At 52.2% G+C, this 14037-nt stretch overlaps 1 pseudogene; it reads right to left on the bottom strand.

Annotated features, from left to right (window-relative positions):
• Window positions 1–274: 274 nt before the first annotated feature.
• Window positions 275–14037, bottom strand: part of LOC120375815 — a 451158-nt pseudogene continuing 437395 nt past the window's right edge.

Genomic DNA, 14037 nt, shown 5'->3' with positions numbered 1-14037 from the left:
GAATTACTCATGGGATAATGGAGTTGATAGAAAGGACAAATGGGTCCACCTCAAAATAGGGAAAACTGAAAAAGGCAAAAATGGGCCCCTCATCTGGTCAAACTGAGGGATAACCATGCTGCAAACAGTTCAAACAGCTTTAAAAGTTACTATGTGGGAATCAGGAAAATTATTAGAGAAAAAAAAAGTATTGATAGCCCTAGAGGTGTTTATGTTGTTGATCTCCCTTGCAGATTCTCTGATGACTAACATGGGCTAAGTGCCCACAGAAGGTTTTCCCGCACTCACTGCATTTATAGGGTCTCCACCAGTGTGGATTCTCTGATGCCTAATAAGGTCTGAGCTGGTAATAAAGGTTTTCCCACACTCACTGCATTCATAGGGCCTCTCCCCTGTGTGGATTCTCTGATGTTGATAAAGGACTGAGCTGCGATTGAAGGTTTTCCCACACTCACGGCATTCATAGGGCCTCTCCCCTGTGTGGATTCTCTGATGTTGATAAAGGCCTGAGTTGCTAGTGAAGCATTTTCCACACTCACTGCATTCATAGGGCCTCTCCCCTGTGTGGATTCTCTGATGGGTAAGAAGGTTTGAGCTGCTAGTGAAGCATTTTCCACACTCACGGCATTCATAGGGCCTCTCCCCTGTGTGGATTCTCTGATGGGTAAGAAGGATTGAGCTGCAACTGAAGGTTTTCCCACAGTCACTGCATTCATAGGGCCTCTCCCCTGTGTGGATTCTCTGATGGGTAAGAAGGTTTGAGCTGCAATTGAAGGTTTTCCCACACTCACTGCATTCATAGGGCCTCTGCCCTGTGTGGATTCTCTGATGTTTAGTAAGGCCTGAGCTGCTAGTGAAGCATTTTCCACACTCACGGCATTCATAGGGCCTCTCCCCTGTGTGGATTCTCTGATGGGTAAGAAGGTTTGAGCTGCTAGTGAAGCATTTTCCACACTCACGGCATTCATAGGGCCTCTCCCCTGTGTGGATTCTCTGATGGGTAAGAAGGATTGAGCTGCAACTGAAGGTTTTCCCACAGTCACTGCATTCATAGGGCCTCTCCCCTGTGTGGATTCTCTGATGGGTAAGAAGGTTTGAGCTGCAATTGAAGGTTTTCCCACACTCACTGCATTCATAGGGCCTCTGCCCTGTGTGGATTCTCTGATGTTTAGTAAGGTCTGAGCTGCTAGTGAAGCATTTTCCACACTCACGGCATTCATAGGGCCTCTCCCCTGTGTGGATTCTCTGATGGGTAAGAAGGATTGAGCTGCAACTGAAGGTTTTCCCACAGTCACTGCATTCATAGGGCCTCTCCCCTGTGTGGATTCTCTGATGTTTAGAAAGGCTTGAACTGCTAGTGAAGCTTTTCCCACACTCACTGCATTCATAGGGTCTCTTCCCTGTGTGGATTCCCTGATGCCTAATAAGGTGTGAATTTTGACTGAAGGTTTTCCCGCACTCACTGCATTCATAGGGCCTCTCCCCTGTGTGGATTCTCTGATGTTGATAAAGGCCTGAGCTGCTAGTGAAGCATTTCCCACACTCACTGCATTCATAGAGCCTCTTCCCTGTGTGGATTCTGTGATGCTTTATAAGGATGGAGTAATCACATACGTTTTCCCCAAACTCACTGCATGTATTTTTTCTCTTTCTGCTGAGGATTTCCTGTTGTGTTGTGGTTTCCTTGAGGTCCTTCTGAGTTTCCTGACAGGAAATACATTTACCCACTTTCTCCCTGGCTGGTTTCCCTGCTCTCCTTCTGGTCTGTGCTGAATGTCATGGGATTTTCCTGCTCATGACTCCAGGACACATTCCTTTTCGATCTTTGCGATAATTCTCTGTGTTTATCCACTTGCTCAACATTTTCCTGCTGAGAATTCTGCTCCTCTTTCTCACATACCATTGCGTCACCTGCTGTGATAGAGACAGAAACCTCAAACAGGGATGGAAAGGGGAAGGCCAAACCAATACAAGTACTGGAGAGAGGTCAAATAAAAATCAGGAACTGAACTCCCCCAAGTTCTTCCCCAAACAGGAGAGAGGAGGGGATCAATTCAGGCTTCACATCCCATCCAAATTCACAGGGGGAAGGGAGGAAGCTACTTCCTGGTGTCTGCTAGGGTCTACAGGAAGCCATAAGCTATATTTACCCTAAGGATACGACCCCTGCTAGGGACAATATTGAACTGAGAGACCTTCCAAGGGCATTGTAGGGCATCCCAGATGTTTCCTTCAGGCACTTACAGATTCTGAGTTGGTTTAATATTTCCTCACCTGTGCAGGGAGCTCTCAGGATCTCTCTTTCCTCTGAACCCTGGAGGTCTGGGACCCATGGCTCTTCCCCTTGTTCCAGCTGGGAGATCACATCAGGTTGGGAAATTGGAAACCCTGCTCAGATGAAAGAAAACAAAGGAGGTCACTTGATTTCATAACTTTGTCATAAAAAACATTCTATTAATTTAACTTCAGTGCTTAGTGTGACGGGTGTGCCTGGGGCAGTCCACACTGAAAATGCCAGGGTCAGGGCAGGCTGAAAAAGGGAGAGCAGATGCTCCCAAAACTGGTGGTTAACACTGAAGTTAAACTCAACGACCAGTCACAAACTGTGCTTCTGATCCCACACACGGGTTATCGAGAAGCTGAAAAAAGAAATCACATGGCCCCCTTTATTGCATTCCAGTTCTCCAACTCCCAATCAGCACCTAGGTCCAGTACAGTGAGAGGTTATTTAAAAACTCTGCTCATATACAAAATGTTTTTCTGACCCCAAAAGGTCAGCCACATTACAAGATCACTATAGGTTTGGATCTTACCCAAAAGACCACACTGCCAGCCAATCCTTTAGCATGGAAAGACAAGACAGGACACGACACAAAAAAAGTTGTTAAATGGGAAAGCAGTGAGATGCATTCCAAAATCTATATATCAGGTTATTAGCAGTATTGTTGAGTTGCTGGCTTGAAAGTCCGTCTGGAACACATCCACAAGTTCGATGGGTCTTTCAGTCCTTTGTTCCAGGCTTCAATTTGTAGAGAAGTGGCTCCAGAGTTAGGAAGAGGGATTGAAGACAAAATGGAGATGATGCAGCTGCCCTTTATATTCCTTTTGCCATGTGGCTTGTACTACCTGTGTCCCAAACACAAGCTTCACAGCACAGGGCATGGAAAAGCCTCGGAAGTCTCAGCACACAGACATACCCCTGCATGTCTTGCTGACTCAATAGGTTTATGCCCTTGATCAGGGATGGGCAAATTACGGCCGACGGGCCACATCCAGCCCACAGGACCGTCCTGCCCGGTCCCTGAGCTCCTGGCTGGGGAGGCTAGCCCCTCCCCCACAGCCACACCACCGTGCGGGTAGCGCTCCTGCGGGGCGGGGCTGTGCGCTCCTGCAGGGCAGTGTGTCTGGCTCTGCGTGGTCCACGTGGCTGCCAGACACGCTGCTCTGAGTGGCATGGTAAGGAGGTGGGGGCGTTGGATAAGGGGCAGGGAGTCCCGGGGGACAGTCAGGGGACAGTTGGATGGGGCAGAGGTTCTGGGAGGACGGCGGTTGGATCGGTGTGGGAGTCCCAAGGGTCTGTCAGTGGGCAGGGTGGTGGATAGAGGTCAGGGCAGTCAGGGGACAGGTAGCAGCGGGGTTGGGTAGGGGGTGGGGTCCTGGATATGAACCCATATCCACACCCCCACCCCCGACAGACCCCGGGACTCCTACGCCTATCCAACCCCCCAGTTCTCCATCCCCTGACCACCCGCCCAATCGTCCCCTGCTCCCTGTCCCTGACTGCCCCCAGGGCTCTCTGCCCCTTATCCAACCCCCTGGCTCTGGCCCCCTTACCACAGCCACGCAGCCTGCTGCAGCTAGACACGGGGTCCCTCAGGAGCGCGCAGACCAGCCCCCTTACCATGCCGCTCAGAACAGTAGGAGCTTGCAGCCCCACCGCTGCAGCACTGCCCAGGAGCGGTGGGCCAGAGCGCTGGTGGCGCGGCATGTTGAGGCTGTAGGGGGACAGCGGGGGCGAGGGGACAGCAGGGGAGAGGAGGGGAGGAGAGGGGACGGGGGAGCCTCCCCGACCGGGAGCTCAGGGGCCGGATGTGGCCTGTGGGCCGTAGTTTACCCACCCCTGACTTACACGTTAGTTTGTAAAAAGAACAGGAGTACTTGTGGCACCTTAGAGACTAACAAATTTATTTGTGGTTTATCTTGCATTTCTTTTGTAAACAATTCTGACTTTTATGACTTGTTACCTGTAGTCACTTAAAATCTTTTTTTTTTTGGTAATTAACAATCTTGTTTTATTGTTTTATCCAACTAGCGTGTTTGGATTAAAGTGTGTTGGAAACTGCATTTGGGATGTAGCGGGGTGGACGTCCGCTCCTGCTCTGAAGGGTTAAAAACAGCCCTGGGAGGGGGCTGTGGCTGGAGAAAGCAGCTTTTAGGCTGGGCTGCTTGGGGGAAGTGGCTGCAGCTGGGGCCACGCCCCAAACAGACTCAGCTGGCCTATAAAGGCACAGAAGCCAGGGGCAGATAGAGTCTCTCTCTGTTTGTAGAGGGAGATGGGCCTGGCTGCAGGGAGCTGGACACAGGGTACCTGAGTGAAGCAGGGCTGGGGAAAGGCAGAGGAGCTGGGGAGCTCCAGCCTGGAAAGCCCCAGGCTGCGGCCTAGCAGAAGGCAATAGGTACTGGGGGGTTGCAGAGGGCAGCCCAGGGGTAGGCAAAGGCAGCAGGTCCAAACCCTCCTTGCCAGTGATGAGTGGCTGATACTGCAGCCTGCCCCAGGGCGTGGGGCTAGACGATGACTGGCCTTATACTGAGCCGAGGTGGGAATAGTGGGTGGAAGTTCCCTGGGGAGGGGAGACCTTAAGACTGAGGGGTTACTGCCAGAGGGCAGCACCCCAGGTAAAAGGGGCACCAGGTCCAGGTAGGCACATGGGGGCTCAGAGGACAGGTGGCTCACCGGCCTGCAGAGGGTGCGCCGGAGCTGGAATGAGCTAATTCCCAGAAGTCACCAGCAGGGGGTGCCGCAGGGGTGAGTCCACTCATCTACATGGGATAACAAGGCTGGTGCATGTCAGTTTCCACAGATGAAATGACAGACGTCATATGAGCTTGCCTTGTTCAGCAGTGTGCTGGACAGGGAAAGATGCACATTTCTGGGGGAAGTCTGGGAACAGAGACTTTTCTGGGGTTTTCCTGTGCTGCACTGTAACTCCTGAGTCGCTGACTAGCAGCACTCAATACTGTAGCTGGGAGCGAGTTACATGCTGGAGACTGTGTGATAACTGCCCAGGAGTGGCTGCTCTCACAGTAAAACAGAGTAAAAGTCACCCCAGCTTGGGAAACTGAGGGGACACAGCTGTTCAACACTCCAGATTGCACTGTGCTTAATGTCACAGACACTCAATTTCAAAGAGGCTCCCAAAACACAGAGAAAGTAAATCCATGTCCCAGAAATCCAAGACTCCAGAGAGAGGGCAAGTCTCCCTGCCACTGCTTCTTGCTGACGGAGAGGTCCAGAGACAATGAGAGAGTCCTGGAGAAGCTGGGAACAGGAAGCATGGGCTGGTGGGGTTCAGTGGAGAAAGGGAACAGGAAGGGCAGGGATATCACTGAATGCAGGATCTCAGCAGTACTAGATGTCAGGATAGCACATAGTGCAGCCCATTGGAAAACATAATCCCAACTAGACATACAAAATGATGAGGTGTAAATTAGCTGTTTCCACTCAAGAGAGAGATCTTGGAGTCATGGATAGTTCTCTGAAAACATCCACGCAACGTGCAGCGGCAGCAGTCAAAAAGCGAACGGAATGCTGGGAATCATTAAGCAAGGGATAGAAAAGACAAAAAATATCATATTGCCTGTATATAAATCTATGGTACGCCCACATCTCGAATACGGCTGTAGGAGCTGGATTTTATAATGTACTGTGAGAATTTAATGTACGATTTGATTTCATCCTGTCAGCCACCCTGTTTGAATAGCAGAAAGGAATGACAGACCAGAACAATCCTTCTGACTGATTATGGTCACCTTTTGTTTTAGGATAAGTTACACTGTCTACTATGGTTTCCTCTATGTATTACAAATTAGGCACTCTAGTTAAATCTACATGTCTTTGTTTTAAAGTTTAGTAAATAAGACACAGGATTCTCTATTGTGTCTATGTTAAGTAGATTAGAGAAACATTGAAGGCAAGGTTTCATTTGCAATGCCTTTTTGCTCGATATAAAATACTACTGTTTGTATTCTCAGTGGGTTTGTGTGAATGAGGATGTATGCATCAGGAAAAGAAAAGGTGTAAAGGCCATTGTTATAGCCAGAGTCAAGGAAGAAGGAGTCAAGAGACTTAAAGGACATCAAAGAATCAACAACGCGCATCCATAACGAAGGGCAGATTGATGACCCTGAGGTCAAAGCTGGCATCCCTGAGGACAACTGATTAAATCAGAACAAAGGACAGGCTGACCCTCTCGGAGGTGCACTGGAATGTTTACACCAGTTAAGAAGTAACCGATCTCAAAGTGACACAGCAAAATCCATAGACTTCAACAAAGAAAAAAAACCTATAAGAACCAGGGTGCTTGGCCATGGGAGTTTGGGTTCATCTTGCCACACTCCCTGAGCATTGGATTGCGACCAACAAGAGCCCAGCCCCACACTCGTGCTCAATCTAACTGGCCATTAGAAGCTACAACAGACTGGTAACTATGAACATCACTGGCAGAGAGAGAGAGAGAGAAAGAGAGATGCTAACTGTTGTATTCTCAATAAATGCTGTGTATTTACCTTCCTCTATAAAGATCCCGTGTGCTTTGTAGGAGCATAACACTGCATGCAGATGTGGTCGCCCCATCTCAAAGAAGTTTACTTATGCAAACAGGAGATATTTGACACTGTGCAATACTGTTCCTGTGTTCTGCAGCAGGGGAGGGTCTGTGGCAGTGTGTGGGTAACTGGCATATTGGGGTGATGCAGAGACAGGACAGAGCAGAGGTAGCATTGTGGGGCTGGCATGAACCATATCTCTTCATTTCCCCTTCCAAGAACTGAGGGGACAGGAATCCTTACCCAGCGAGGTCACAGTCTCATAGTTCTCCTGCATGACGTCTCTGTAGAGGGCTCTCTGAGCAGGGTCCAGCAGAGCCCACTCTTCCCTGGTGAAATACACAGCCACCTCCTCAAAGGTCACTGGCATCTGAAAGAGCAAGAGTCCAACATTCAGTACCTGCTGCCTCACTCACAGCCGCACTATTTGTGGGGGAGAGAAGTCAATCAAATGCAAGGTCTGGGTGGATCACAGTCAGAGTCCCACCCCAACCCCACTCAGAGCATCCTGGAAACACCAGGTTAAGGGGACGAATAGAGAGTCCCTTTTCTCTCCCAGCAGATCCATCACACTCCTACTAGCCACAGACCGATACAGGAGATGGAGCCCCTAGCAGGGACCAGGGAGAGCTCCCTGGTAGGAAGCCCAACACCCTCCCCATTGTGAGGAGCTGGATATGAAGGGAGGGGAATCTCCCCTAAACCTCACTTGTGGGTGCCCCCTTCATATCTCACAGCAGCTGGTCAGTCAGGTCAGGCTCCAGCACTGGGAGTCTGGTCAGTTTTCCTAGGCCTATGTAGGAGGGTTATTTTCTGCTTCACAAATTGGGGTATTTCCACCTCCTAATCTCATGGGTCTGTTCCTAGAATCTGGGCCACTCATTAAACTCCCCCCAGCAGGAATGTCAGAAGCTGTCCTCCTCCCTTCCCCACCTTGTGCATTTCCTGCCCGGCTCCAAACCAGACTGTGCAAATCTTCCCATCTCCAGTGTATTTGCTGTCCCTCTCCCTCCTGCAGGAACGCACCAGCAACCCCCCGATAATCCCTACCTGAACAGGCTCCTCTGCAGCCATTTCTCTCCCCTGTCCCATGGCAGGATGGGATGAGCTGGAGTGAAACACGGACGTCATTCTGCAGCGTGGGAGGGTGAGAAGGGCAGTTGTGGGGGTTACAGAACAGTCTTTAGTTAATGTCACAGGACGATTCCCCCAGGCCCTTTCCCTGCAGACAGACATCCTAGATTCTGCCATCCTGGGAAAATGCTCAATCTCTGTATTACAGTGTAGACCTGGCCCCTCCTGCCAGGCTAAGCCCACAGAGAGGTTTTTAACCTTCCTTCTCCCTCTCCCAATCTCATAACTAAGTCTCTGAACACAAGGCTAGAAAAGAGCAGAACCAAAGGAGTCACTGTGGGGGATTCCCTCGGACACTGACCCACCGGCAGTCACACCCCAGCAGGGGGAATATGGAGTCAAGAACCAGATTTTCCTCTGTCTGATCCTTTTCTTGATCACTGGAAAGTGGTTCTGCCCAGGGATGCTGCAATACATGCCTGGTCTCCCAGACCACAATGGAGGCTGCAGCGTCTGACCCAGGAAGCTGAACCCCAATATCCCGGGCAGAGAGGGACAGAGCGTTTGAGCAGCTTCCCTCCTTTAGCTCTCTGGGGAGAGCAGCTAATGAGAGCCCCTCCTCACAGGGAGAACTGCTGATCTCATTTGCCCCACTGTCCATCCAGAGTCACTCCTTGTCTTTCCATGCAGTGACTCTGGATTAACAGTGGTCTCAATGAAACCAGATTTCAGAATGAATGAGTCCAGAACGCTGTGGAAGAGACCATTGTGTGGCATTTCTAGCCCCCTTCCCACCTGCCGCACCCCCAAGATCTAGTATGAGGACTCGGGGCACAAATTTTCCCAATGGAACTGGAAGGTCCTGGAGTTTTCAAGATGTTTGATAAGTGGCTAGAAAGTTATCATGGTGACTGGGCCTGGCTGGGGAATGCTGGGATGTGCTTGGAGTCAGGACTCTGGCACAAGCTGATCAGAGAGAAGGAGCATGGTTAGTAGCAGCCCCCAGAGCCTCCATCCAGGGCCCCCCAGACACCCCCAGTACCCAGAGCCCAGACCCCGCAGCCAGAGTCCCACCAGATATTCGCTGGGACCCAACCACCAAAATCCCTGAACAGGGACTCCAGATACCCCTCAGCACCCCACTGGCCAGAGAACCCCCACCAGACCATCACTGGCAGGCTGGGAATCCTAAAGGTTCCCCCCACCAAGAGCCCCCAACAACCAGGGACCACCCCCCCAGGGGACCCCTCACTGGGAATTCAGTCCCTCACTGCCTGCCCAGGATTCCCCTACTGCCTGCCTAGGACCCCACCTGTCCTCCAGCAGGACCTGCCAGGCCATTTGCCTGGGACCCTCTGATGCTTTACAATGGGACCCCTCCCTCTGCTTGCCTGGCATCCCGACCTAGCTCCTGGCACTCCCCCACCCAGCTCTGTGCATTGGGCATGACTGAGCCCCGGGCACAGCACCAGGCACCCTCCAGCCCCCTGCCCTGCCTCCCCAAGAGATGCCCACCCTCACTGTTCTGCACCAACAAGTCCCCAGTGCTACCCACCTCCAGGACCCACAGCCTCAGGGCTGGGCACATCAGAACCCACCCCCCCAAACCTCCAGAACCCCCTGTCCAGTCACCCAGAGGCCTCCCCCTCCCACAATGCCCCTTCAGCTCCAGCTGCAATCTCCCCACACAGACACCCCATCCCCTACCCTAGCAACAGTTACCTCACTGTGTCTGCTAAGTGGATAGAAAGTTATCACTGCCCCTGCTGGCCAGTCACCCGGGCAGAGGGATCCCTGGGCGGTGCTGCTTTAACAGGAGAATGGAAGGCCTGGCGGGCAAGAAAGGTCCATGCCCTGTCACTAGCTACATCTTCGCACTGCGGGAAGCAACCCCTCCCAGAGACCATTTGTCCTGGGCTTTGGGACACTTCTGGACCCAGGCTGCACTCAGAGTGACCTCCTCACCCAGTGCCAGCTGGAGAAAAGAAAAGGGTCCAGCCAACTCTCCTGTTACCAGCTGGGAACCACTGATCCCCCAAACAGGGGGAGGCCTCTGGATTTGATGGGTATTAAATCCGTTTAGAGAGGAAAGTGGAAAATCAGAGGGATTTTATATCAGTTGTTGATACGAGGTAAAATCTGAGTGTTTCACATCAATATCTGATAACTGAATAGAGAGAAAATGGGCAACATTTGCCAATATTTTATATCCATGTTCAGGAATCTGAGAAAAGGTGTAAATCTGAGATTTTCTTAGTATTTTATAATTAAAGAGACAAGGAAAAATCTCAGGCCATAGTCATTTAGAAATAGACAATTAGAGAAAAAGTGGGGCTTAGGATAATTTTTAGATTTGCAGAGAATACATATCAGAAACTACGCAAGTGACAACATGAGAGGGGGCAGGGATAGCTCAGTGGTTGGAGCACTGCCCTGCTAAACCCAGGGTTGTGAGTTCAATCCTTGAGGGGGCCATTTAGGGAACTGGGGTAAAAATCTGGGGATTGTTCTTGCTTTGAGCAGGGGGTTGGACTAGATACCTCCTGAGGTCCCTTCCAACCCTGATAGTCTATGAACACCATCAAGATCTGAGGGGATTTTATATTACTGCTACATAACTAGAGGGAAAAGGGGGGCTGTTGGACTGGATTTTATATTACTATCCAATACATATACAGAAAGTGATGGCTCCCCCGCACCATTCCCACAGGCAGCAGGGAGCCCTGTGAGGAGCTGCTTTAAGAGGGCAAAGGTGGGGGGGGGGGGAGCTGGCAGGTCCCTGGAGGAGGGAAGGGGGCAGCAGTGGGGGATGGGCAGGTGGCTGTGTTGGTAGTTGGGGGCAGTAACTGGGACTGTAATGGGGGGGGCGAATCTCCCCGGATGTTACAGCCCGAGCGAGACCCCGAGAGAGAAACGGGGCAGAACCGGAGAGACTCTGTGCCGGGGGGGGCGAGAGGCGCCAACAGGGACAGGAGCCAATTAACCCCCCGCCCCCCCCCGCAACTCCGAGGCTTCTCCCCGCGCACCGGGACCCCGGGCCCCAGGCTCCGCCCCCCCATCCCAGCGGGGGGGGGGGGCGGATCCTGCTGCGGCTCCCGGGGCCGAGGCGGCTCCGAGGCTTCTCCCAGGTTCCCCGGGGCAGAGTCACGTGCCCGCCCCCCCCCGGGGTCTCTCACTCACCGGCTCACACGGAGGCGGCGGCAGCAGCTTTGTTCTCCCGCCCCCAGCGGGGCTCGCACGGAGCATGCGCAGTTCCAGCTGCTGACCCCTCCCTCACCCGGGTTGGGGAGGGCGGACGCGCCTCCGGGGCAGGCTGGGAGATGTAGTTCCGGGCTCTCAGTGGAGCGGAAGTGACGTCGACGAGGGAGCCGGAGAAGGGTTTGTGCCGCTGGGGCTCTGGGCATGCGCAGATCGCGGCGAGAGAGACCTTCATTAACCGCCCGGTCCGGCCCGGCCCCGCCCCCCGGGGGGGAGCCGGTGACCCCCGAGGAGCGGGGAGAGAAAGGGGGGGGCTGAGATCCCCTCGGATTTACCACTGCCCCCCCGTGGGGGCCCCCCCCCTTTCTCCCTAGAGCCACGAGCAGCCCCCAGGGTGACCCCCCCTCCCCCCACCCCTGAGAAGTTCCCTGCCCCCCCCGATTGTGCCCCATTTTCTCTCCCCTTCGCCAGTGCCCAGCTCCCCCTGGGGCTGGTGGGGCTCTGGGGGTGTCTGGGGCCCTGGCCAGGGACTCTGGGGACTGGGGGCCAGGGAAGATCTGGCAGGACCCTGGCTGGGGCTGTGGGGGTGTCTGGGGCCCCGGCTGTGGGGTCTGGGCACTGGGCTCTGGGGGGTGTAGAAGGGCCTTAATGGAGAGAAAAGATTGGGTATTAAAGCAGAGAAAGGCATAACAAGCCCCAATGGCTGGACAGTGAAAAGAGACAAATTCATATTACAACTAAGGCACAAATATTCAACAGTGAGGATGATTCACCACAGGAACAAGCTACCAAGGAAAGTGGTGGATTCTCCATCTCCTGATGTCATTTGATAAAGACTAGATGCCTTTCTGGAATATGTTTGCCCCAAAAGTAGCTCTTGTGTCATACAGGAGGCCTGTGATATGCAGGGGGTCAGATTAGATGCTCTAATGGTCTCTTCTGGCCATAAAGTCAATTAATTTCTGAAAAACTGAGTGTAGCATTGGGAGCAGCGTCTGATGTTTTCCTGTCTAGCCGGCTTGCTTTCTAGAACGAACGCTCCTTGAGTGGGGTGATCTACAGGGAGTAGCTCAAACCCCCAAAGTGCCTGGCCAGGGGCAGGACATTAGCACAGCAAGGGAGGGGTGTGCAAGTGACATCACAAAAGCCTTTTGCAGGACCTCAGACTATTGGTCAAAGGTGGTGGGGAGGTGGTGACCTCACAGAGAGATGCTGACATCAGCCAGGCAGGACAGGGGCGAGGGGCCAGGGAAACCTCAGAGACCCCTGTGGCTTTGCTTCAGCAAGTCTCCTTCTCCAGGTCTCTCTTTGAGGACTGAGGGAGTATTCGGGTTCACGTACTTGAGCGCCAGGAGCAACCTCTTACGACTTTTCTCCTTCCCTTTTAGGGAGTTTACTAGAGACCAGCCGTCCCTGTTTAGAAGCTAAGAGCCTCCTTGAGGTTTGAAACCTGTTCAGTCTGATCCATCTGGTGATGAAATCTAAGCATGGAAAACACGAGCTTAAGGAGGCAGAATTTTATTCCGCACCAGGGATTTTGTCCCCTAGAATTACTGGGGACATTAGGGTTTATCCTTTGTGTTTCACCTTTTCCTCCATCCATCCCTTCCTCCTTTCTCTTCTCTTGCTTCTTTTGTCCTTTCACCTGTTTCCCTCCCAACACCAAGAACGGGGTGTGTGTATGTGTTGCGGGGGAGTGTTTGGCAGCTCCCACTGTGGGAGGTCCACCAAAAATGTGGGGCTGAAATAGTGCTCGGGCAGTGATCCCCACCAGTGACCTGAACCATCCTTTGGGCTCCCTGCTGAGAACCCTCAGCCTCCCGTCCTCAATCTCTACCCTGATTGGCTGAGCAGGGGGTTATTGACAGGGAGGAGACTCAGGTCCTTGTTGTTCTCTTTTAAGACCAAGGAAATAAGTCAGAACCAGTGCTATGTTTGAATTTTGCTGCTTCTCTGCATTAATGGTCTCTGAGCAGGTCATGATTCTCTCTAACATTGCAGTTCTCCTCAAATACTTGCTGAATAATTACTGTTCACTGTTGTTGGCCTGGAGCTCATCTGAGAGCACTTTATTCAGGTCATTCAATGGATAAAATTCAAGATCCAATGGTTAGTTTGAAAATCAGGGGTCTTAGGTCCTATTCCCAGCTCTGCCACTGGCTGGCCGTGTGACCTAAGACAAGTCAATTCTCCTGTCTCAGCCTGAGCTTCTCGCTCTTCCAAGTAGGGATAATAATGATCCGCTCCTACCTACCTTACGGTATGTGGAGGCAGGGCTGGCTCTAGGTTTTTTGCCTCCCCAAGCAAAAAAAAAATTTGTCTGCCCTCCCATCCCCCTGCTGCCCGAGCCCTGGGTTCTCCCCTCCCTATACCTGCACCCCCTGCCTCCCCAGCTCTGGGCCTCCCACCACTTTCACTCCCCTGCCAACCCAGCCCTGGGCTCTCCCCCACACACACCCTGTGCTGCCCCAGCTCTCGACTCTCCCCTTCCCCCCTACCAGTGCTCCCCCACCCACACACCCCCTGCTGTCCCAGCCCTGGGCTCCTCCCCGCACTTGCACCTTCTTCCACCCCAGCCCTGGGTCACTGGTAACTTGCTCCCAGGTTAATAAAATAGAAAAAAGAGAGGATTGAATGTGTAACAGGGAGTTTGGTAAATCTTGGTTATTTTATTTTTTCAACAGGCTCCTGTCCACCTCCAGTAGAATTTTCAGTCCCAATGGCAACTTACTTACCAAATGTAATACAGACTAGTCCATGCCTCCCAAGTGGATGTGGTTCTTGTTCTTCTGCACATTGTAGCCCGTGGAGGCCAAGGACCTGCAAATGTGTCTTCATGTGCCTTTGTTTCATTGATGAAAACATAAACTAGACTCTTAGAGGATTGGAACTGATTTCAGCTGGGGGACATATTTGCTAGATTTTTATGCATTTGCACAG

The sequence above is a fragment of the Mauremys reevesii genome, linkage group 12 (assembly GCF_016161935.1).
Source record: "Mauremys reevesii isolate NIE-2019 linkage group 12, ASM1616193v1, whole genome shotgun sequence".
Classification (NCBI taxonomy): Eukaryota; Metazoa; Chordata; order Testudines; family Geoemydidae; genus Mauremys; species Mauremys reevesii.
The sequence above is the reverse complement of the archived record's forward strand: the minus strand, read 5'-3'. Positions and strand labels throughout refer to the sequence as shown.